Here is a 25,090-nt window from a genome sequence, read left to right as displayed (position 1 = left end):
CGAGGTTTTTCTGGTCTGTGGTGTTATCCTGGCACTTAGGGCTTGGAAAAGGCTCTTCTGGCCGGCTTGGTGCTGGGTGGCTGGCATTTCGGGGTTCACGTAACAATGGCATGATGCTTGCAGTGGCTGGAGCCGGGACGCGACTTTTCTGGTCGCTTCTCAGCCGAGAAGGGTGAAAACCGCATCCGGAAAGGTAATCTACCTTGTCGCCTAGGCTTGGCCCTCCTAGCCCATCGCTTCTGGTCCTGGGTTTGTATCCTGTGGTCTGTGCCTCAGACACCGGCTGCCCCTAGCTTAGAGGTATTGACCTTCGCTGAGCCTCGCCCAGCAGCTAAAGGGGCCAATGTCTGTGTTGTCCTGTGATTGCACCTCGTTCTTTTAAAAACGAGGTTCTGGCCATTGCTCGCAGATAAAATAGGGACGGGACTGTTAGTGTTGGGGACCCTGGTTGCTTAACACTATGGAACCAGCCCCCAGGTCCTTAAATTGTTGTGTTGCACAGAACATCTCGGTAAGTTTGAGTGGAGGAACCCACTAGTATTGTCCTGACACCTGACGTGGAAAGTTGGTGCGTGTCGTTTCCAGAAATCACAGAGAGCATACGTACTGTTTCCCCTACTAGTAGGTGTCCTTTGAGACTTTACTCGATGAGGTGATTGATTTTGAGATTTTGCTCATATGGCAGTGAACTGTTTTTACTCCTTGAGACCTTCCTTTCCCCCCATCTCCTTCATTTTATCTCCTGAGTGTCTTTTGAATCTGTCATCTGTGCGTCAGCACTGTAATACAGGTTTTGTTTGACCTATGGCAGTTGAAGTCTTAACTAGTGTCTCATACCTATTTGTTTCCTTCTAATCCATTCCTTACAACAAGAAATCTTTTAAATAGGTCATTATTGAAAATAGAAAATAAATTTTAATTGGAATATTGCTCATAAGTATTGCTCAAACTTCTCATCATGGCATTTGCCATACAGCTCTGCACGTCTGGGATCCTCTGCTTCTCCAGCCCCGTATTTCACCTCTCTTGTCCTCACTCTCGATACTCCATATATTTGGAATTAATCCTAGTTAATCCTACTTTTCATTTTGATTCCTGGCATTAAGCGAAGTTCACAGTCCCTTTGTCAGGTTTTGTTTTAAAGTATGAACCTCAGGTTCTCTACAGATTGCATTTGATGGCATCAGTTGTATGAAGACTAAAACTGTGAAGTGAAATAATTGCATTTAAGTTATTTCAGTGAACGTGTATATATTAATGGTAACTTAGTATTGGATACTTGGCTAGGTTTTTATTAGATATTCATATGTTGGCCATCTCTGGTTTTAGATGTGCTTATCTAAAAGTTATTTGGGGAGAACTTTGCACTGTTTTGTTGTCTTGAATCTATTTTCAAGATGAAGACACAGGAAGGAGGATGATATAGGCTGCTACTAGGTCAAGTTGAATATGTGGAGTGACAAGATGCAAACCAAAGAACTGAGAGGACATGTGTGGGGCTGTGATTTCCGTTTTAAGGAGTTTTATTCTATCCAGGGATGCATGGCTAACATACAACTTGACTAACAAAACACTGTGTCCAATAGGTGGAAAAACTACCTCCTATTAGACAGTGGATACCTGAGACTCATTTCATGACTTTCAAAGTTCCTTTGCAAAGGTAAGCAAAAGCTAATCCAGTATTCTTTCAGAAATCTGAGTTTACCATGTACCATGTAGGACATTGGTTCTGAAGCCTATCACATTCCATTTTCCCTTTTTACAGCATATAATTTGTAATGCCTTCTTTCTATCCTGAAATAAAATTCACGGGTACATATAACTGACATCCAAACAGGTTTCTAAGGAAAAGCAAAACAATGTAAAATCTGAACTATAATATAAGGGCTAAATAGTAATTTTTAATAAAGCATTTCCATATGTAAATGTACATGACTGCCCTAGAAGATATAGAGAAATAGTTGCTTGCACCATAAGTCCAATAACTATTTATGCAGACTTGTTCAGATGAGTTATTTTGCTTTACTGGTAGGAGTTTCTATAATAATGAGCAGCTCTTAGAAAATTTCCAAACAAAAAGAAGTGCAATCTTCACTTGGTTGATAAGGTGACTACTCTTCAGGAAAATCAGTGTATATTAAAACTGTACAAAAAATACTTTGTGATTTGTGAAATGGGGTTAGGTTGCAAGCTTAAGATAAATATGAGCAGTTTTTTTTAAACCTATGTTAATGTTGACTGGGACATTTAAAAGTCTTTCAGGGTATGAGATTCATTTGCGTGACTGTTCTGTATTTGGCAAACTGTCTGGTATATATAACTCTCACCCACTGAATGCCAACAGGACCCTTTCCCCTCCATTGTCATAACTCCCCCCCCCCAAAATATACCCTGAAGCATCAAGCTCTGGATTTCATCTTGGAAAGCTCTGCTGCTTGAATCAAGACCTGTTTCCTCTTCCTGGGGTTCTTTTAGTCTGATCTTTGTTTGTCTGGTTCTGTCTTATCATTCATTTCTCAGCTTAGATGTCACCTCTTCAAAGGGAACTTCTCTGATCACCCATTTTAAGAAACGACCCAATCACCCTGTATCACTTGTTCCTGTTTTAATTCTCTTCATAGTCCTTACCAGGGTGTGATGTGGTTTGGGATGTTTATTGTCTTTCACTTCCCACTAGGCTATAATTTCCAGGAATACAAGATCTTTTTCTGACTTGCTTACGGCTCTATGCCCAGTGCATAGAATCACTTGTGATCCCAGATGCACCCAATATATATTGTAAGATGTTCAAATATTGTTGAGCTAAATGTTATCTGTCTCCAAATGAATGACAGGAATGCACTGGGCAGTGATGGTGACAACTGAGATGAACAATGAAAAATAAAGACCATTATGTTTTCAGGACCAAGAATTTTCTACAAGGCAGTTAGAGCTAGGATCAGAAAGCTTGAAGGCTAGTTCCCTTTGTTAGTTGAGCAAATATGTATTGAGTGTTATGCTGATGGATCAATATCAGGCATGAGTCTTCCACAGTGAAAAGGAAAAACCCAGTGTCTGTGTTCTTCAGCCTTTCATGAATGTAGGCTTAGAGCCCTCAGAAGGAAACAAATCTTTAAAAGATGAGCAAGATTCTCGGCTGGGCTCAGTGGCTCAGCCTGTAATCCCAGCACTTTGGGAGTCTGAGGAGAGTGGATTGTCTGAGTCTGCGGGTTTGAGACCAGCCCAGGCAACTTGGTGAGACTTCATTTCTACAACAAATCAAAAATTAGTCGGGGGTGGTAGCGCACACCTGTAGTTCTGGCGACTTGGAGGTCTGAGGCAGAAAGATTGCTGGAACCCAGCAGGTCAACGCTGGGTGGCGGTTTGCGTGCCACTGCATTCCATCCTGGACAACAGAGTGAGACTCTGACTCAAAAAAAAAAAAAATAGAGCAAGATTCTCAAAGGGAGCCTAGGTGAGCTCCAAGCATCAAGACACCGAAACAGCCTATTTGGAGCATTACTAGGGATGGGGGTGCCCTGAAAACAGAAATAAACTGTGTACTAAATACAAATTGTTCCTATTGTTAAAATTTTGCTGTGAACCCATTAGGGAATTAAAAAGAAAAATAAATTTGGAAAGTAAATTCTTAGGAGGAAAACAAGGTGAGGTGAGCTCGATCAGATAAAGATAAATAGAACAAAGGTTTGGAACCATTTGTGTATAATGAATGCGTACCAATTATGTTTCTTTTCAGTTGGAGTTGGAATTATCTGTTGAAGAGGATGTCCCTTGAGAGGAAGGCTACTGTAAAACTGGTAGCATGAAGATGAATCTGTGGTTTGGAGCCCCACCTATGGTCTTTTTGAAGACTGTTATCTTTTGACACCAAGAAAAATGACTAGTTTGAAATGAGTTCTTCGGCATGCTTAGACAGAAAGGTCTTTAAAGTGAGTGTATCTTTAAACTATGCTTAAATGTGTACATGAGGAATCTATTTTATGTGAAACATATTGTTCTTTTGTTACATGTTAGGTGTGGGTTATATAACTTATGTTCTAATAATTCAAAAGCTTTGTTTTAGGTACAAGTGCCATTCAAGATTGCCAATTTCATCAAGCATTAAATGACATAAGAAACTTTAGGACTAGGTAGATGGAACATTTGGATCTCATCATTTTCTATTCAGTTTCTATATTTCTATTTTAAAATACTGGCTTATGACCTGGCATTATCCCTTTTTTTTTTTTAAGTTGGAGTCTCACTCTGTTGCCCAGGGTGGAGTGCAGTGGCAAGCTCATGGCCACTCCAGCATTGATCTGCTGGGCTCCAGCAATCCTTCCACCTCAGTCTTCCAAGTAGTTGGAACTACAGGCACACGCTACCACACCCAGCTAATTTTTGATTTATTGTAGAGACGTGGTCTTTCCAAGTTGCCCAGGCTGGTCTCGAACCCATGGGCTCAGGCAATCCACTTGCCTCGGCCTCCCAAAATCCTGGGATTACAGATTGAGCCTCCAAGCCTGGCTGACACTATCACTTTTAATGAGCAATGAGGAATTACATACCACTATATTTATTCTCTTTGAAAAACAGTCATCTAGTCAGCTATGTGACAATATTGATTGATTATTATTTTTCAAATGCTATGTGCCAGATACTGTTTAAGGCATTGGACATGTGTCTTTGAACAAAGAAGACAAAAGTTTTTCGGGATCTTACAGTTTAGTGGTTAGTGAGGGAGTGGTATATACAGTTTAACATTATCATGATAAACAATTATAATAAAGTACTTACACAGCATATTAGAAGGTTCAAAGTACTAAGGAACAAATAAATCCTGGTAAAGGGAATTTGACTGAGGGAAGACAGAAAGCAGCACACTGAGGCAATTGCAATTTCACTGAAAAGATCTGAGAAAAGACTTGAAGTAGTTGAGAAGAGCATTGCAGGCAGAGAATGGCAAGTACAAAGACCCTGACTCAGGAGCTTGCTGTATTAAGGGACAGCAAGGGAGCTCAGTTTGACTGGAGTAGAGCATATGAGAGGGAACATAGCAGTAGTCCTGCAGAGCAGGAGTCCGCAACTGGTGCAGTCTTTTTTTGTGAATAAAGTCTTATTGGAAGATAGCCAGGCCCATCTGTGTTTCTATTTATTGTGAATGTTTTCATGCTGCAACTGCACAGTGGTGTAACTGAGACAGATATGATCTAGCCCACAAAGACTGTTTGGCTTTTTTATAGGAAATGTTTGCTGACCCCGATGTACAGCGGGCCTTATAAGCCACTGTAAGGACATTGGCTTTGACTCTGAGAGAAATGAGAAGCCATGGAAGGTTTGAGCAAAGATGACAGGATCTGACTTATGTTTTGTCAAGGATCATTGTGGCTGCCATGTTGACAGATTTGAAAGGGCAAAAGTGGGAGCAGAAAAACTTATTAGAACTGCAGATCAAAATGTGAGCCAAGATTATCCCAGGACGCCACTGCAGATTCAACTGAGTATAGCAAGATATTTTAAATTTGTAAAGAATTAATAGTAATACTTAACAGCTGTCGTGTGTGAACTTGTACCTAATGAGTAGTTCACAGTTTTATTATCATCAGGTCATGCTACATTCCTTTCTGTGATGCCATGTCTTTGTGAAGCTGGATTTTTGGCAGTAGCTCTAAAAAAGAGAAGCAAGTACCCTATGGAAATCGACGTGGAACAGGAAATGAGGCAGGCGGTGTTGAATTTGATTCCGCGGTTTGACACATACACTGCCCAAGAGGCACATCTGTCTCATCAGCAAGTATTGTTATCAAGAGTGAAATCGAATTTTTGTTAACTTGTATGTATTATTTTTCAAATGCCTACTTAGTTGTTAGAACATGGCATTTCTTTTCAGTTGCTGTTCTATCAAATCACCACAATCTTGGATGCTTAAAACAAACAAAAATGTATTCTCACAGTCTGAAGCCCAGAAATGTGAAATCAGCAGCATGGGGGCAAATTTAAGGCATTGAGAGGACTGTACTCCCTTTCAAGGCTCTTGGGAAATTTTGGTCCTTGCCTATTTCAGCTTCTGGTGACTGCCAGCATTCTTTGGCTTGTGGTTGCATCACTTCAATCTTTGCCTCTGTGTTTCCATTGCTTTTCGCTCCTTTTGTTTGTATTAAATTTCCATCTGTCTTCATTTTATAGGGGCACATATGGTTACAGTTAGGGCTTACCCTAATAGTAAAAAATAATCTCCTCATCTCAAGATCTTTAAACACATCCAAAGACCCATTTTATTTTCTAAATATGGTAACATTTACAGGTTCCAGAGATTAGGACCTCTTCTCTTTGGGTGAGCATTATTTAGCCTACTACAGGCATGAGTACTTGTTAAATTTTTGGCACCTAGCTATTTAATAAATGGGACTATTAAGTATTTATTTTGGCCTACAGGTGAGATAAGGCTTAACGAGTCTAGAAAGTTTGGAAACCTCTGCATTGCTAGAAGGATATTTCAGTAATCCAGACAGGAAATAATGAGGGCTTGAGCTAACATGAAAATGGGGGAATGGGGTTAGAAATAGACAAGTTCTAGATGCAATTTGAAGATAGGGCAAATGGAATTTGCTGATGTATTGGCTATGCAGTTGGGAGGGAGAGACAAGAGTCAAATGACTTCAAAGCGTTCTGGCCTGAGCTACTGGGAAAGTGGCATTGCCATGAACTGAGATAAAGAAACCCCAGGGACCAGTTTTTGTGTGTGTTAGAGGGGAAGGAGGTCAGAGTGGAAATTATTTTGTTCATATTTAGAAAAGCAGATACAAAGAGAAGGAAAAGAGGGAAGGAAAAGATACACCTTCCTGACCAGGGCCTGCCTCTGGATTCTTCATCTGTCCAGCAGAGTTCTTCCATTTTTATCGTGACCAGATGCCTCCCAACCCACAAGCCCTCTAGGCATTTTTAACTCTCACTCAAGACACGGATGGAGCAAGAACAGACATGAAGTCCCGTGGTAGACAGGGGGACTCTGAAAGCCTTGTGTCACTCAGAGTCTTGACTAGTTTGGGGCAAATGGAGTTCTGCTTCAGGAAACTGAAAGCTACAGGGCCTCTCCATTTAAAATAATTACATCAAAGATTGAGGTGGGCTTGAGAAAGATGGAGATGCAGCAATGAAGTTTCTGACTCTCCTGAAATCCTCTCACGGAAATACCTCAAACAAAACCACAACCTGCATAGCATTTACCCCCCAAACTAGAGGATGAAGTTCTTCCTCTGAACCCCAACACAGAAGGCGGGTCAAACCAATAGGCACCAGACCTGGTACAACCATCAGCATAGGAGGGAGTGGCCAACAGGAGACCTTTAAAGTGCCAGCCAGTGTTCCCTGGAACGTAAAGTGAGCCAGTTTGAGAACAGCAGCTGAAATGGTGAGGGGTGTGTCCAGTTCCAAAGTGAGTAATTACAGGGACCAGTAGTAGAATCTGAAGGGCTGAAGCAGCCTAGCCCCTTTATACTCTTGAACCTGAGCAGCCAGAGTTCCTTTCTGGGTTGCAGCTTATCACAGAGGAGAAACTGCCAGGAGGAACAACAAACACAAAGAATAAAAGTCAGGGAAGGGAGCAGAGTCAGGAAATCTTGAAAGCAAGCCTCTGTGTTTTTGATACTTTGTTAAACAGGCTGGGCAAGGCTGCTAATGCCAGAAATCCCAGCACTTTGGGAGATTGAAGGGAGAGGATCTCTTGAACCCAGGAGTTTGACATCTACACACACACACACACACACACACACACACACACACACACACACACACACACACACACACACACTGCCTGGTGTGGTGATGTGTACCTGTAGTTCCAGGTACTAGGGAAGCTGAGGCAGGAGGCTTGATTAAGTGCATGAGTTTGAGGCTTTGGATAGTTATTATTGTGCCATTGCTTTCCAGCCTTGGCAACTGAGTGAAATCCCAACTCAAAAACAATAAATAAGTAAATAAGAAATAAACTTCTAAAGAACAGAAAAGTGAATGAACAAAATGGGTATTGTCTTAAAAACAAGTAAAACATTTGAAAAATCAAAAGAAGATAAAAAGTATTCTAGAGAAATGGTAACTATAAAGGCGAAACATCAGCCTAATTATGAGTCAAGTAATGCAAATACATATGGGAATTTAGTATGCTGTAAAAAAGATATCTCAAATCAGTGGGACAGATGATTCAGTAACTCATGATACAATCAAGTTGGGATAGAAATAAATAATTTCCCTGGATGAATTTTCAAAGTGGCAAAAGTAGGTGTCTCCAAGGGAGGGGGGAGGTAGATGTCTTTGAACCATTGGGGAAAGGGTGAAGCTCCCCTTTTGTATCTCTCTAATGTTCTGTGGTGAATCTGTTACCTCTGAGGTCTAAATGCCTGAGTTCAAATCCCAGCTCTCCTACTTTCTAGCTCTAAATCTTGGGCAAATTCTTAACATACGCTACTCCTTACCTACAATGGGATGAATTTTGCCAGGTGATGACTGGCACAGAATAAAATCTCAATAAATGTAACTTAGTAGGGGAAACAACCTAAATATCCAGCAACTGATGAATGGGTAAGCAAATGCGGTATAGTAACACAACAGAATACTGTACAGTAATGAAAAGGAATGAAATATGACACTCACCGAAGCACAGATACACCTTTAAGCTGTCATGCTCAGTGAAAAAACCAGATACCAAAGGTCACATATTATGACTCCATAAATTTGAATTGACAGAGAAGGCAAATCCATACGGACTGGTGGGTGTTTGGGGCCAGAAGGAGGACGGAATAGGGAGTGACTGGCTGCTGGTTGGTACAGGGTTTTCTTTGGGGGATGATAAAAATGTAATCAGTCAGATAGTTGTACCAACTCATGAATGTACCAGATGCCACTGAATTGTATAATTTTGTTATGTAAATCATATCTCAAAAAAATTTTCAAAAGTAATTACTGATTTTCCATGTTGAGATGCACTACTTCGTCATCTTTTTCACCCCCTTGCTTCCTTTCCTGCCCTCCCACCACTGTACCCAGCCCTCTCTACCTTGCACAATGACTCGAGGCCACCCAAGTAGCACCTCAGGTCCCTGAGGCTCCAGCATCCTGTGGCTTTGGGGGTGACACAATGTGCACATGTGCTCACCTCTCTCATCCCGTGGAAAGGTACACTCCAAACTGATTTTTATGATGCTCTTCAGTTGATGGCAAGAAGGTTACACAAGCTGGGTTCATGGAGGGGCACATGCTGGGGGCCCCTCAACTTAATATTTAGGCCCTTCCAGAATTTCAATCTTATGTGCCGGTAACCTCCAACACTGTGCTCTGGAGGCCAGGTAGGCCGCTACAGGCACTTAAAAAGGACTTGGGGATCCTCTAAACCTTCATTTTGGGGCTTTGCCCCTTTGCATATGGTGTGACCCCAGCCCATTGCTGAGCCTCACCAGTAAAGGGTCACAGTGATGCTGGCTTTGTTTGTTGTAAATGTTACCTTAAATAGTACTTCTTGCCGGCCTTGTCATCATGGTTGAGTAAGTGGTGATTTATATTCCAGCCTCTGTTTTGAGTAGGCCTCATACTGTGGCAGTTTAACTGTTGAGGCCCAGGTTATCAGTTGCCCTAGGATTACTGGGGGCCCTTACTACTCCCCTGGTAGATTGCCCTATGTAAGATAGCCCAAACCTATTGAAGATGTGTCCTAAATCATATTTTCTAAACTGTGTACCTGGTAGGACATGATATGAGGCCATCCTCCATGAGATTTTTTACATTTCTTATGGTCAGCCCAGACTCAGTTTCTGCCACCTCCAACTTTGTCCAAATGTTTTTCTTTCAACACTAACCTCGGACTCTGGGTCAAGCCTCTGCCATATCCCCATTCCTGATTCTTTTCATAAGCCCATAACACTCTCTCCTTTTGGCCATTCTAGCCCTGGACCAGGTTATTTCTTTCTTCTTTTTCCTCAATCCTTATCCCCTTTTCCCTATTTTCCAAATCAACTTTCAATTTTTTCTTTCTTTTTTCTTTTTCTTTCTTTATTTCTTTTTTTTTTTTTTGAGTTAGAGTATCACTCTGTTGCCCAGGCTAGAATGCAATGGCACACTCACAGTCACTACAACCTCAACCTGCTGGGTGCAGGCAATACTTCTGCCTCAGCCTTCCAAGTAGCTGGAACTACAGGTGCACGCCACTCTGCCTAACTAATTTTTTTTTATTTTTGATTGTAGAGATGAGGTCTCACCAAGTTGCCCAGGCTGGTCTTGAACCCCTGGACCCAGGCAATCTTCTCACCTCTGCCTCCAACAATGCTGGGATTACAGGCATGTGCCACCACCTTTGATCCCCACATTTACCAAAGAAAAACCACAGATAACAGAATATCAAAACTCAAAAAAAATCTTTATCAGTCATATATTGAACAGTTCTATTACATTCTATTTTAGTTTCATTAAGATTTAAAATATGCTTAAATGGAGAAATTGTATGTATGTATATGTAGAAAACTAGGTGGTACCAAAAGTGATACCAACAATCTTAGCAACATTTACATTCTGTAGCCATAGTATTGAGAAATTTCCATATCTTTTTCCCTCTGAACAAAAAACTGCACTTTCCCCAAAGAGGTATATTTGGCGGCATTTTTGCGTTCTTGTTGAGCCTGCCTCTTCATGGTCTCACGTTCTGGCCTCTGCTCTTCTGTGATGGGTGTTGACATTGCAGGTTCAGGAACAGTAGGTTTCCTCCATGGCCGTGGTTGGCAGCTGAAGTCTTCAAGTAGATAACGGTTTTGAGGCCGTGGTGGTGGCTGGAACTTGGTCTCAGCAGAGAAAAGAGACTTATTGTAGAGAGAAGTGCGAGGTGGTGTTTTATAGGGTGCAGGCCTAAGTGTAGCAGACTGAGGGATAGGAGGTTGAGCTGAAGTTGTCGAACTGAGTCGGGTTGTGTTTGTTGAAATTGACTGAGCTGGTCTGGCAGGACCCATCGGAGATGTGTCAGTCGGCGCTGGTTGGGATGGATTGTCAGTAGGCGCTGGTTGGGATGGTTGAACTGGGTTAGTAGTAACAGGCCTGGCAGAGTAAGGCACAGCAGGCCTATGTGCAGCCAGAGACTGAGGCCGTCGAGGAGCTGGCCGAGCATGAGGTTTGTCCAGAGTTGGAAAGGGCAGAGGTACCAACTTGACCTTCCCAGGTGGTGGAAGCTCGTCCTGGGATGGAGATGGCCACTGTTTTTCAGCATTGCTCTTTGGTTTGGGGGCTTGGCCTTGCATTTGCTCAGTACCTTCACCCTCCTGTGGGGTATCCAATTGTGACTTGAGAGTTAGGGATGACTTGGAGTCTTTGTTGTTGCTTGAGTTTCCCCGGGTCCAGGAGGAAGAGACTCCAGTTTTCTTTTCAATCTTCTTTCCCAATGGATGGAAAACCTGCACAGACTCCAGCATATGCATGCCTAGGCCAGTTCGAGGCTTTTTAAAGTCCTCTGGGTTAAACACAGGTAGATTATGTTTCCGCTTTATCTTGGGAGTGTTTGGCTCTTTTGCCTTGATGGTGTTCCCTGACTGCTTACTCTCTTTGGATTCCTTGGTGCTGCTTTCTCCAGTTCTTTTGTCTTTTTTGTTTCCATGGCCCTTAGTTTTGTCAATTTGGCTAGATGCAGCTTTCTGAGGTGTGCTGTCAGAATGCTTGGCCACATCTGCAGGAGGCCTGTCACTGTCTGTAACACTAGAAATAACCACTGCTTCCTCTAACCGACCCTCTGGGTTCTTTGGCTGGATTTTGGCCTGTGGAGCTCCTTTGAGAGGTTCGGAAGTTTTGTGTTTGTTCTTCCTGACTTCCTCAGAGGGACCCTTTATGGCACTTGAGTTTTCCTGCACTTGGTTGACTGTGATGGCTCTGGTATCTTTGGGTTTGATTCCTGTGGGACCTTTGGGCAGGTTAAGATCTTTTAAGGAATCAAAGAGCGATGGAAGGTGAATATCCTCTGACAGTGTGCTGATATCTGCAAAATTGCTTCTAGACTCAATTCCACATTCAAATGTCCCTTGATCCTCAAGACTTAGGCTGTTTTCTCCTAGATTGGAATTTTTAGAACAAGGTTGTTCTTCAGGACCAAGAGGATCAATGCTGGACAGAAGATGGTGAATATCAGGAATTTCTAAAGGGGGTAGTGGAGAGTCGTCATTGTCTGTTGGGAACTCGTAGGCACTCAGAGGCTTAGAAAGCTTGGTTTTGATCTCACCCAGATTCTTATTGTCTGAATGTTCCTGGCATTGGGGCAGGTCAAGATCTTTTATGGAATCGAAGAGCAATGGAAGATGAATCTCCTCTGAAAATCTGCTGCTAGACTCAATTCCACATTCAAGTGTCCCTTGAGCCTCAAGATTTAGGCTGTTTTCTCCTTGATTGGAATCTATCTTAGTAGATTCCTGGATAGGAGATTTCACAAAACTGTCCCCAAGCTCAGGTGATGAACTAATTTCAATTATTTCGATATCTTTGCTACTACAGGACTTGGGGAATTCTTTATTTTGTAATGGACCAATAGTCTGACTTGAAGTTTGCAATTCAAGGGAAGACTCAATCTCCTGGGATGTTTCCATTACTACAAAGGAATGAAGAAACAAGTCATTCCTTGGTAAATGAGATACTCTCCCTATACTCCCATGCAGCAATCAGGGACCTTTCAACTTTGGTCAAGCATTTGTGACTAACTCGTTTTGAGGACCATGGACAAGACCCTGTATTAGGACATAAGCAGTGACTTTTCTGGTTCTTACTAGTTATTTATTGGTGTTTGCTAATTTTCTTTGTATTTCACAGTGTCGTTACAAGTCAAACTGAAAATGAAAGTAATATTGAAATACGAAATGTTTTGTAAAGCCTAGCATTCTCATACAGTGTTTTTTCAGTTCTCTCCACTCTCCTGAGAGAATAAGACTTCACACCATGAACTAGGACAGAGAGTTGAGCTCTTTCTCATGAAATCATTAAGTAAGGACAGCTTCTAAGCCTGCTTGCTTTGGACAGGATTTCTGAACACATGGTCTTGAATCCTGGTATAAATTTTGAAACATTAAAGTGTCACTGTAACAAGAAGAATTCTGAAGTGCTTTCCAAAGACACTAAAACAATACATTAGGGAAGGACGTTAATGAGAGTGTGGTGGTACAGGGGAACTGATCAGCTAGGGCAGCAAAAAGCATGGTATTCCCTGGTGTACCTTTGGGGTTCTCTTATGTGTAGCATAGATGGCCATTATAGCATCCCCCTTCCCACTTATATAAGTATTCTCGTATTGAGTCTAAAAACGGAGAATACAGAGCAAGAGCAAGAGTAGTGGTTAAAGTCTGGGACTAAATTTTACCTATCTGTGGACTTACCACTTGTCAGATTCAGCTTTGCCCTCCTGTGTGCTGAGCTTATTCTTCTCCCTTCTTACTGTTTGTACTCACCTTGAATATGTGTTTCTGTGATGGGTTGAGCAGGCACGGAGTAGTAGATTCCAGAGTTGGAGGCTGATGGTAGGATATTTGTGGGCTGAATCTCCTTTAGCACCATCACCATTTGTGGTTGAACAGCAGAGTTGTTATATCCTGGGTATGGCACAGAGCCATAGGATTGTAGGTAGGGGACGAGTTCTGCAGACACTAGAGGACCCATTGTGCCTTGGTTGTAGTAGTAGATCTGGCCTCCTTCCTGATAGGGAAGTGACAGACTATGTCCCTGATATGGAATTTGGGTTGGCATCTCTTGAACAAAGCTGGCAGACATGGATGGATACAGAGGGACCATGGCATTGGCATATGAAGTTGTATCATACTGGGCTGTCATAGACATGGAAGGACCAGCTGTGCCCTGGTCAATGACAGTCACGGTGAAGTCACTGAGTGAAGACAAATTATTTTCAGTTCTTCTTGTGATGTCCCACTCAAAACTACCTGGATAAGTAGCAGCTGACATCGAGATCTGACTCTGGGCAGCAACCCCAGACAGCATACTTGTGCTGGAATGTTGGTAAAGGTAGGCACCACCCATGAGTGGCTGGAAAGAGGTGCCAGAGACAGTTGGCAATAGCCATGCTGAACTGACAGCTGGAGCAGACACTGTGGAGAAGTTGCAGACACTTCCTGTTAGGGAAGCCGCATTGCTCACCACAGGAAGAGAAAGCTGTATAGAATTTGCTGCTCCAAGGGAAGATGGAATTTGGAAATTTTCTATAGGAAACAAGAAGGTAATGGAAAAACCAGTGAAGGTGCTAAGTTTCTTCTATTTTTTAGAACAGCATTATCTTAAGGTTGTTGTAATTAATATGCTTATTACACCAATATTTACTGAGATATTCAACACCGAACAGTTTATGGTGACTGTAAGTGCTGGAGTGGTTTGGCCTTTCTCTGAAGAACTGATTTTGCATGCCACTTGTACACAAGACAAATGTATACAAGACCCATGTGGTCTTGTTGATACAATGTTTCTGGGCTAGAATCAACCTTCTCCCTGCCTTACCTTTCCCTTTAGCCTGCACTAGTGTTGGCTTATAACTATTTCTTAGCATTAAAGCCTTTTAGGGCTGGGCTTGGTGGCTCAGCCTGTAATCCTAGCACTTTGGGAGGCTGAGGGGAGTGGATTGCCTGAGCCCACAGTTCGAGACCCACCTGGGCAACTTGGCGAGACCTTGTCTCTACAATAAATAAAAAATTAGCTGGGCGTGGTAGCGCATGCTTGTAGTTCTGGCTACTTGGAAGGCTGAGGTGGAAGGATCGCCTGAGCCCAGCAGGTCAAGGCTGCGGTGGCCGGGAGCATGCCACTGTACTCGTCTGGGTGACAGAGTGAGACTCAAAAAAAAAAAAGCCTTTTAGAACTAGGAGGTTTTGAGTGAAATTGTTTTAACATTTTCATTTTATATGTGAGAAAACTGAGGCTCAGAAAATTCAGATTGACCTGTCCAAGTTTAATGTGATTATCAGCTTTCAAAACCTGACTTTCTTGCCAGAACTCTGCTCTGAACAAAGACAAGAAAATGGGAGAAATAGATTTTTCAATATTGGCATTTTTTTGGTTCGTTAGATAATAGTAGCAGCTATTACTATTGTCATCTTTAGTGTCTCATTTTGCTTATGGTAGTCACATGATTTTTCCTAGAGTTCACATTTAACTCAGGCTGGTTAGTGAATCTAATGGGTCATTATTTACCAAAATCAAGACTGGATTCTACTTCTAGGTCAGTATAACTGCCTGAGAGTTGGATCTCAAGAAAATCTTTTTGAAAGAAAAAAATAACTATTTAAACTCTGAGTTTCATGTTACTTATTTATGAAGTGGTTCTTATAATAATAACAGTCATCATTCATAGATGAATAAAAGTGACATATTACCCAAGATTTATATAAAGGAAGACAAGAAAATTCTGAAAAGACAAGAGAGATAAATTATGAAAAATGTATATAATATCACAGAACTGTAAAGATATGTGGATATTACTGAAAATGAAGGTATGTAGCAAGCATCAAAATATAGCAAATTACGAATAAATGTAGTTCTGTTATTTGTATAGGCAGTATTATAAAATTAACAACTATCTGTTTTATTGAATATATGAACCAAGAAGCAACTTACAACAGAAGGTGATTTGGAATGAATTTCTAACTAGTACATATATTCAGCACAATTCGTTAGTAAAAATCGTGTAGCAAGCAGCAAAATATAGTAATTGTGAATGTATAGGTAGCCATAATCTATGTAGACAAATAAAATAAAAACTGGCATATGGTACTGTGGAAAGAAAAAAAAAAAAAAACCTCAAAAACTGGTACAGCCGGGCTCAGTGGCTCAGCCTGTAATCCCAGCACTTTGGGAGGCTGAGGTGAGTGGATTACCTGAGCCTGCGGGTTTGAGACCCGCCAGGGCAACTTGGCGAGACCTCATCTCTACAATAAATCAAAAATTAGCTGGGTGTGGTAGCACGCGCCTGTAATTCCAGCTACCTGGAAGGCTGAGGCAGAAGGATCGCCAGAGCCCAGCGGGTTGAGGCTGCGGTGGCTGGGAGCAGCCACTGCACTCCAGTCTGGGTGACAGAGTGAGACTCCAACTCAATAAAAATAAAAATAAAAACTGGCACAAAGCAGAGGGCAAAACTGTAGGTGTAAAGGAATTCCACTATTGAGCTCATTCATATTCTCTGAATATTACCCAGCAAGTGACAGATATTAATCATAGTAAGAATGGATATTTAAGTTAACATAGTCTGATAAACAGAAAAGAATATTTATTTATTAGAAAGCAGTATTTATTGAGAGGATAGAAAAGCTCCCACAGTGGGAGGGGACCCAGAGGGGTTACCCCAGAAAAGAATATTTAAAGGTATCATGAAAATTTTTTATATTTATCAACAAAACCTAGATTATAATCATCTTTAACATTCAGGAAAATGTCATTCCCAAAGTGTGAAAAAAAATCATTGCTAGAATTTAATTAACCCACAGAATTCCAGAACATTGTTTCAGATACAAGTGGAATTAGAGATGTGATTTTTTATTCTTTTTTTTTTTTTGAGTTGGAGTCTCACTCTGTCGCCCAGACTGGAGTGCAGTGGCATGCTCCCGACCACCGCAACCTCGACTTGCTGGGCTCCAGCGATCCTTCCACCTCAGGCTTCCAAGTAGCTGGAACTACAGTTGCGTGCTACCACGCCCAGCTTATTTATTTATTTATTTATTGTAGAGATGAGGTCTCGCCAAGTTGCCCAGATGGGTCTCGAACCCGCGGGCTCAGGCAATCCATTCACCTCAGCCTCCCAAAGCGCGGGTTTACAGGCTGAGCCACTGAACCTGGCTGACTTTATTCTTAGGTAGGTATTTCTTTTTATTCTTGGCCTAAAAACAGTTATTTGTTAATTAGTATGTACTCTGTTTTAGGAATAAAATTATTGTAAAGATGAAAAGCAGCCTTTACTTTAAATCTACTTTTCATAAAAGGAATTTGTTCTTCTGATGAGAGTTAATAGTTAATCTTTTAAACTATTTTTTAAAAGATTTAATTTAATTGCTAGTAGGTGAAACATTTATACAGTTTAAAAATTGGAAGAAATAAAACATTTCAAATTCATTTTCCATAACCTTCTACATAGATATTTTTATTACTTTCTGGTTTAGAGAAATCATCATTTCTGAAACATATTTCTAATATATTTATATTCAAAATGTTCCAGGGTCATGCTCGCTTTAACAGGGTGTATTCTAAAGTTGGGACAATACAGAGAGGATTAGCATGGCCCCTGAGCAAGGATGATATGCAAACTTGTGAAGTGTTCCATGTTTTAAAAAAATAATAGCTGAGCACCCCCCTTGGGTCCCCTCCACTGTGTGAGCTTTCTGTCCTCTCAATAAATCCTGCTTTAGAATAATAATAATAATAATGACAATAATAATAATAATGTCAACTGTCAACTGTCACCAGTGTTCAGAGAGGCAATAGAAAAGGGCCAAATAGCTGAACATTACTTTTCTGTTAGGCTACATCTCCTAATGTTACTCTATTCTAGCTTTATTCCCTTTCTAGTCCATTAATCTAAGCATCTGCTAAAACCAATGTCATTTTCCCTTCCTCTGATTAGGCTTCCACTCACTGTTGTTTCTACTTTAATTTAAAATATTTGGTTCTCAGGCAACCCCTTCTGGTCCCCTCCCACTGTGGGAGATTTTCTGTCCTCTAAATAAATCCTGCTTTCAATATATATATATATATTAGGTTCTCTTCAACATTCTATCCCAAACAACCTCTTTTTTCTTTGAAAACACCTCTGTCTCATCCTTATATTCTTATTTCCCTAATTTTGTATTTTCTCCCCTATGTCAGTTCCTGTTGGCCAGTGCTTAATGAAACTGTCCCAAACTTCCTTAACCCAGAAAATATAGACCACCTTATAACCCAGTACTCTCTATTCTCGCTCCCTATATTCTTTTGTTACCTAGTTTAAACAGAAAGTGCCAAAACATGGAAGTATTACTTTTTGAACATAACTAAGTTTAAAATACTAAAGTTGAAACATTAGTTGAAGGAGAGTATAACTGATGAAACATCTTGGAATGTATTGCCAGTTTTCTACACTACCTAGGTTTTCTCTGTTTCTGTTTAAACAAACCCTCTTAAAAAAAAAGTCTCTGATTTCATTGTTTATATGTATGTCCCTTAAAACTCAAGGTTAGAAAAGAAGGGGTTTATAGATAATAATGAATCATTACTTCATGTAACAGATGAGGAAACAGATCTTGTCTCACAAAGTTATGTAAATGATTTACCCATAGTCACACAGCTAGTGACCGTCAAAGCCAAAACTGAAGTTACATCTCTAGATTTCTAGGTCAAGTCTTGGCCTCATAGTCCAAGCACTTTTGACTCTACTACTGAATTTAGAAGGAGTGAAATTTAATGAAAAATTTTAGAAGTGTCTTTTCTTACCTGACATGGTCAGAGAAGAGGAAACATCAACTATAGATATAAGGGATGAGGAGTTGATACTGGAGGTTGTGTGAGTGGCTGATGCCGAAGAGCGCATGTGTCCAGTAGGAAAGTCACTGGTCTCACTGGTCACTGGTCACTTGTGATGATTCAAATGTATTTAAAGACAACTCCATAGTAACCCCAAGATTCTACCAGGTGGGGGTAGGTTTGGTGGGAGAATGATGTCACTATGAAGGCAGTTGAAAGATATGAGATAGCCAATAGGGAGGTCAGATTCCCAACAAGCTGACAGGAGTTGGTAGGAATGTTATAACAGCACCCAAGTGGCCGAGCTCTGGGAGTTAAAATCTTGCAGGATAGACATGATAGTCCCACTTTCCTCCACGCTATTATGTTAGGGAGATCATCTCATTGTTTCCTGTAGATGTTCATTAATATAACAAATCATTTTTATATGTTTATGTTATTGTTTATATTATATACATGTATACATATGTCCAGTTAATATCTTTGAGGAAGAAGGAAAGGGACATTTCACTTGAGCATTTGCAGTTAGTTATCCTGAAACCAAGTCAGTGAACCTGATGAGTGAATTTACTGCAGCTTTTAAAGACCAAAGGAAGGGATTAAGGAACTCCTTTTGTAACTTGAAGAACTGGGTGAAGTTCATTGAGTGCACCTTGTAGGAGATGATGTGTGGTCCTAGGTTTTTTTTAGTTTCTTCTTGAATCCCAGCTCTTGGGCAGGATCAGGCTGAGCCAGTTGGAACTCGATCTCTCTTCTGCTTTCCTTTCTTAGCCCTGATTTTAGGCATTGTTTCTGAGCTAGGCCTTGATCTTGTGTTCTTCCAATAATGTGTATTACTTTCTGCCAACTTCCAGAGCAACAGTCTTCTTTCCAATGTTCTTTGAGCATCTTTTTTATGTTTAAGAAAGATGTATTCTGCCCACTAGAAGCAAACACACGTGGAAGACACAGCTGTCTGCAAACCTTTCCTCTTCTGGCCTTTGGCCACAATTCATTTGCCCATAATTTTCTACCTCTGGCTCCCTGGGCTATGCAGACACCTTACCATCCTGCTCTTTTATACTTGAGAGACATTCAGGATACTTTCTGTCTTCTCCCATAAGCGAGTACAGTGTGGCAGTTACTGCAGCCTTCCCCACTTTGCAAACAACCACTATAAAATCTTGGACATCTAGGTTTCTCTGTCTGCCATGTTTGGGTAGAAGGCCAGGCAAAATGTAGAGGACAATAGTTAGAGAAAGAAGAAGACATTAGTGTAGAGTAGAAAAAAGGCAAGGAGAGAGTGCCGGAAATAAGAGATTCATGTGTATTTTTTTTATTTCTGTGAGAAACAAGTTGACACACTTCATTTTCTATTAACAGGACAGTACAGTTTTTTTAAAACTGTAGTCCAGAAACTGTTGTGAATTCTGTACCTGAAGAGAATAATCTTAAATATAATTTCCCAATGTGTCTCATGTCCTATTACCTCATTTATATCATTCATTAGTGTGTATGTAGAACACAGACTGCTTTTATTTTATTTTTTTATTTTTATTTTTGAGTTGGCGCCTCACTCTGTCGCCCAGACTGGAGTGCAGTGGCTGCTCCCGGCCACTGCAGCCTCGACCTGCTGGGCCCCAGTGATCCTTCCACCTCAGCCTTCCAAGTAGCTGGAACTACAGCCACGCGCTACCACACCCGGCTAATTTTTTGATTTATTGTAGAGATGAGGTCTCACCAAGTTGCCCAGGCGAGTCTCAAACCCGCGGGCTCAGGCAATCCATTCACCTCAGCCTCCCAAGGTGCGGGATTACAGGCTGAGCCACCGAGCCTAGCTCACAGACTGCTTTTAAATGCTCAGGTTTTTCTATGTGTTTTTTTCCTTGTCATATTTTTATGAAATTCAACATTGTAAGACATATTGCTTATTTTTCTCTTGATGATGGTTTATTTTGCAGCATCATGAAGTAACTTGACTGATGTGTTTTAGGGGATAATGGAAGAGGAGTCTATAAAAAGACATGATGGTGAGTTGTATTGTGCATCCAAGTCTAAGGAACAGATGTCTGCAGTCAGCCTGACTTGGCCAAGATTGGCTTTGTTGTTTTTCTCCTAGTGAGTGCTTTTCTCACTAACTTCTCTTGTAACTGTGATAAAGTGCATTAGGGCTTAGTTGTTAATTATTTATATGTGGGCTTATCTGGTTTGGGAGAGGAAATGTTACATTTAGTGTGAGGTCTATCTAGTTTGGGGATGCTACAATTCCTTTCCTTGGTGGTAAGATTTAGGGATGCCTTGATCAATTTGTCCAGGGACTTTTCTAGAGCCATTAAGTAGTAGTGTGTGATACAAAATGCCAAGAGCCCACAAGAAGAGAAGCATTAGATGGGACCACCAAAGACAAACATTGCATTTATGGACCAATTTCCCTGTGTCTCTCAATAATACGTCTAGTGCTTATTTCTGAATTTTTTAAGCAATTATGAATGGAAGGGTGATGCTTATATGAGGAGAAATCGGAAAAGGTGAGGCAGTTTACAGATAAGCTTAGGCCTCATGAAATATTTCAAGGTTTCTCTTTTTTTTTTTCCTTTGTGGTCAGCTTTGTACCTCAAACAGCCTGCTTCCATGATATTAGCCTGTGAGACTGACAATGTAAACTAAGTATCTTTAAGCTAGAGCAGTCTCTTTTTCTCTATGTTCCCATGAATATCAAAAGGATCCACAGTTACTATATGTTAGGATGAATGATTTAAGATGGGGAACAGTTTGGTAAGATCAGTTCTGATAGCAATAAAATGTTTACACAGTATAATATTCAGTTCTAGCCGGGCTCCGTATCTCAGCCTGTAATCCCACGCCTTTGGGAGGGTGAGGTGAGTGAATTGCCTGAGCCCACGGGTTCGAGACCAGCCTGGGAAACTTGGTGAGACCTCATCAATACAATAAATCAAAATGAGCCGGATGTGGTAGCACGTGCCTGTAGTTCCAGCTACTCGGAAGGCTGAGGCGGAAGGATCGCCAGAGCCCAGCGGGTCGAGGCTGCAGTGGCCGGGAGCGGCTACTGCACTCCAGTCTGGGCGACAGAGTGAGACTCCAACTCAAAAAAAAAAAAAATTCAGTTCTCACATTCCATTCTATTTAAGACAAATGTGTATTATAATTTGGCCTGTCCTGGTCCTAATCCTTTATAACTATTTTCTTTCCACAGTTTCAGCCATTTAACACTAGGCTATATTCTCAGCATCATCTTAAACTCTGAAATACATCTTCAGTGTAAAAGGAGAAACCTAAAGAGCTTGAGTCCAGTACTCTGTAATTTAGCATGAACTATATGACCTTAGGCCTGAGTTCTTATAGTAAGGATGTTGCTATACTTGTCTTAGAGACCTACCCTGTACATTTTTGACCCATCAGGATGACTGGAACTTGTCTTGGTATAACATATCCAGTCCTTCTACTGCTGAGGTTTGTTGTTGTTTACTGTCTGTATAGTCTCTTTTGGTTTTATTAATGACTGGAATCCCTTAAGCTCCTCCATGGTATATGGGGCCCTACCAGATACTGGTGGATTTGTTAGTATCAACTGCTTATCTCTTGGGTGCTCCAAATATTACTTACTATCCCTATAATTTCCATTCTAGTGTAATAGGTACTTGTGAAGATGGTCTTCTACCTCATGTTGGACTCATTCTCATCTAAAGGCCTACTTTTTGTCAGTTCCTATACTTTCTAGAAACCCTATTATGCCTAAGTCTGCATTTTTGTTGTTGTTGTTTTGAGTTGGATTCTCATTCTGTTGCCCAGGCTGGAGTGCAGTGGCATGCTCATGGCCACTCCAGCATCAACCTGCTGGGCTCCAGCAATCCTTCCACCTCAGTCTTCCAAGTTGCCAGAACTACAGGGTGTAGTACCTACAAGCGTGCAGTAGAGATGAGGTCTCGCCAAGTTGCCTGGGCTGGTCATGGAATATGTTTCAATTTCTAATTTATGAAAGTAGCTTACATCCACTTTTAGCTATCTTCACACTCATTTTAGAGCTGGGTAAACTGAGGATCAGAAAGGTCAGAGTTATTTAATAAAAGAATGAACAAATGGGTAAAAAGACCATTGACTTTATTAACACTTTTGAGACAGTCATATTCCAACCAATTTTAAATTCACAGACATTTACAATTCTGAGAGTTAAACACACATTGTTTAACACATATTGGCTCATATTGAAGCCCACATGAGCCAATGTCGTCACGTTTGCAGTGGCTGGGGCCAGAGATGCAACTTTTCTGGATGCTTCTCAGCCAAGAGGAAGGGCAGAAACCACGTCCCCAAACCGTAATCTGTCTTGTCACCTGGACATGTCCCTCCTAGTTCATTGCTTCTGGGCCTGGGCTTTGTATTCTGTGGTCTGTGCCTCTGGCTGTCACCGCCGCACACTTGGCACGGCCACCCCTTGCTTAGAGGCAATGGCCTTCACTGAGCTACCTGCAGGAGCTGAAAGGGTCAATATCTGTCATGTCCTGTGACTGTTCCTCATTCTTTCAAAAGTGAGAATCTGGCCATTGCTCTCAGGTAAAATACAGGCAGGGTTGTTAGTGTTAGGGACACTCCTTACTTTAAAAAGTAGACCAGTTCCTTAAGTTATGTTGCACAGAAAACATAATAATTTGAGTGAAGGAACTCACTAGTACCTCCCTGAGGGCTTACATGGAAAGTTGTGTATTTTCAGAAATCACAAAGAGTATATGTTTGGGTAAACTGAGGCATTTAGGGCCAGTGACATGGCAATAAAGCAAATAATTGTAAAGGCAAAGTAAAAGTTTATTCACATTTAGAACAGTGTCTAAGTGTGTCCCATGCGGGCAAGAGCAGTGTGGCATCAGTACTTGAGGAAGGAGGCCTTTTAACATTTTAAAAAGGAGACAAGGTAAAAGCATCTCTAGCACCTGCATTCCTAAGTGTCGATAACCCTGGTCTTGTATTCTTGGCATTGTCAAGGCACCAGTCCTGTGACTCCAGGTGGTGGGCTGGTGGGCAGTCAAGAATGGCTGATTACAATAGATTAGGTCAGCTTGGTATTATATAGCTGGATAACAAATACCTAGAACAGAGGTGTAAGCAGTATAAGATATAATTGGGAATTGCAAAACAGTTATCAATTGCTAGCCTCTCAAAGCTGATTCTGTCCTTGGCTAATGATTAGGAAGTGAGGAGTAAAATAAACAGCTAGCAAAATATGACACAGATTAAGCATTGGCAAAATGACTGTTCTTTAAGCTCAGAGGATATATGATTAAAATTAATAAGTAATTTTATAGGTGATGAAACAAGCTCAGAAAAGGAAGAATTCAAACTTAAACTCAACTCTTTCTCTTTGTTTTTGGAGGGTAAAGTATACCTAACATAATATGAACATAAAATGTACAACACAAAGAGTGAACCATGCATAATGTAAACTATGGATTTGGTTAATGATGTGTCAAAGCTGGTTCATGAGGTGTAACAAATAGACCCATGTTGGTGGGGGAGGCTGTTTGAGGTGGAGGAGGAAAAGTAATATGGTAACTGTCCTTTTGGTTTGGATTTTCTGTGACCTTTAACTGTTCTACAAGGGGGTTAAAGCTAGAAGCAAAAAATTGAAGGCCAGATGCCTTCATTAACTGAGCAAATGTGTATTGAGTATTATGCTCAAGGATCAATATCAGGCATGGGCCTACCACAATGCAAAAGATGACTCAGTTCCTCTTGTTTTAAGGCTTTCATGGATGGAGATTTACAGTCATAGAAGAAGAAAAATCATTAAAAGATGAGCAAGAATTTAAAGGGGAATCTAAGTTCGCTCCAATTATCAAGACACCAAAACAGCCTATCTGGAACATTAGTAGGTATTGGAATGCTCTGAAGCAGAAATGGACTGTATGCTAAAGAGAAATTATTCCTATTGTTTAATTTTGCTGTGAAGTCATTGGGGACAAATCAAATTTGAAAAGTAAGTACACAGATATAAAAATCCTCAACAAGATTCTAGCAAGACACATCCAAAAATGCATCTCAAAAATCTTCCACCATGACCAAGTAGACTTCATCCCCAGGATGCAGGGCTGGTTCAACATTCGCAAGACCATAAATGGAATTAAATACATCAACAGATGTAAAAACAAGAACCACATGATCATATCATTAGATGCAGAAAAGCTTTTGATAAAATCCAGCATCCCTTCTGGATAAAAATTCTCAAAAAAAACACCTAGGCAAAGAAGTAATGTACCTCAAAATAGTACGTGCCATTTACGATGAAACCACAGCTAACATATTGCTAAAAGGAAGGAACTGGAAACATTTCCCCAGAAAACTGGAATAAGACAAGGCTTCCCACTCTCACCCCTCTTGTTGGACATTGTGTTGGAAGTCCAAGCTACGGCAATTAGACAAGAGAAAGAAATCAGGGGTATCCAAATAGGAAAAGAGGAAGTCAATTTATCCCTCTTTGGTGATGATGTGATCCTACACATTGAGAATCCAAAAGAATCTGTCAAAAACCTGCTTGCACTGATAAAGGACTTTGGCAGTGTCTCAGAGTACAAAATAAATGTGCAAAAGACAGTTGCATTCTTATACACCAACAACAAGCAGGCAGAGAAAC

At 40.9% G+C, this 25,090-nt stretch overlaps 1 long non-coding RNA gene across 1 annotated transcript; it reads left to right on the top strand.

The window, feature by feature from the left end:
• Positions 1-24,481, top strand: LOC103267678. Its single transcript, XR_504765.2, has 4 exons — positions 1-193; positions 1,587-1,660; positions 3,737-3,929; positions 24,203-24,481. It is a non-coding gene; the product is annotated as an uncharacterized LOC103267678 (long non-coding RNA).
• The last annotated feature ends 609 nt before the right edge of the window (positions 24,482-25,090 follow it).

This window comes from Carlito syrichta, unplaced genomic scaffold (genome assembly GCF_000164805.1).
Source record: "Carlito syrichta isolate Samal-C Ts95f unplaced genomic scaffold, Tarsius_syrichta-2.0.1 Scaffold308199, whole genome shotgun sequence".
Classification (NCBI taxonomy): domain Eukaryota; kingdom Metazoa; phylum Chordata; class Mammalia; order Primates; family Tarsiidae; genus Carlito; species Carlito syrichta.
This window is presented reverse-complemented; position numbering and strand designations above follow the sequence as displayed.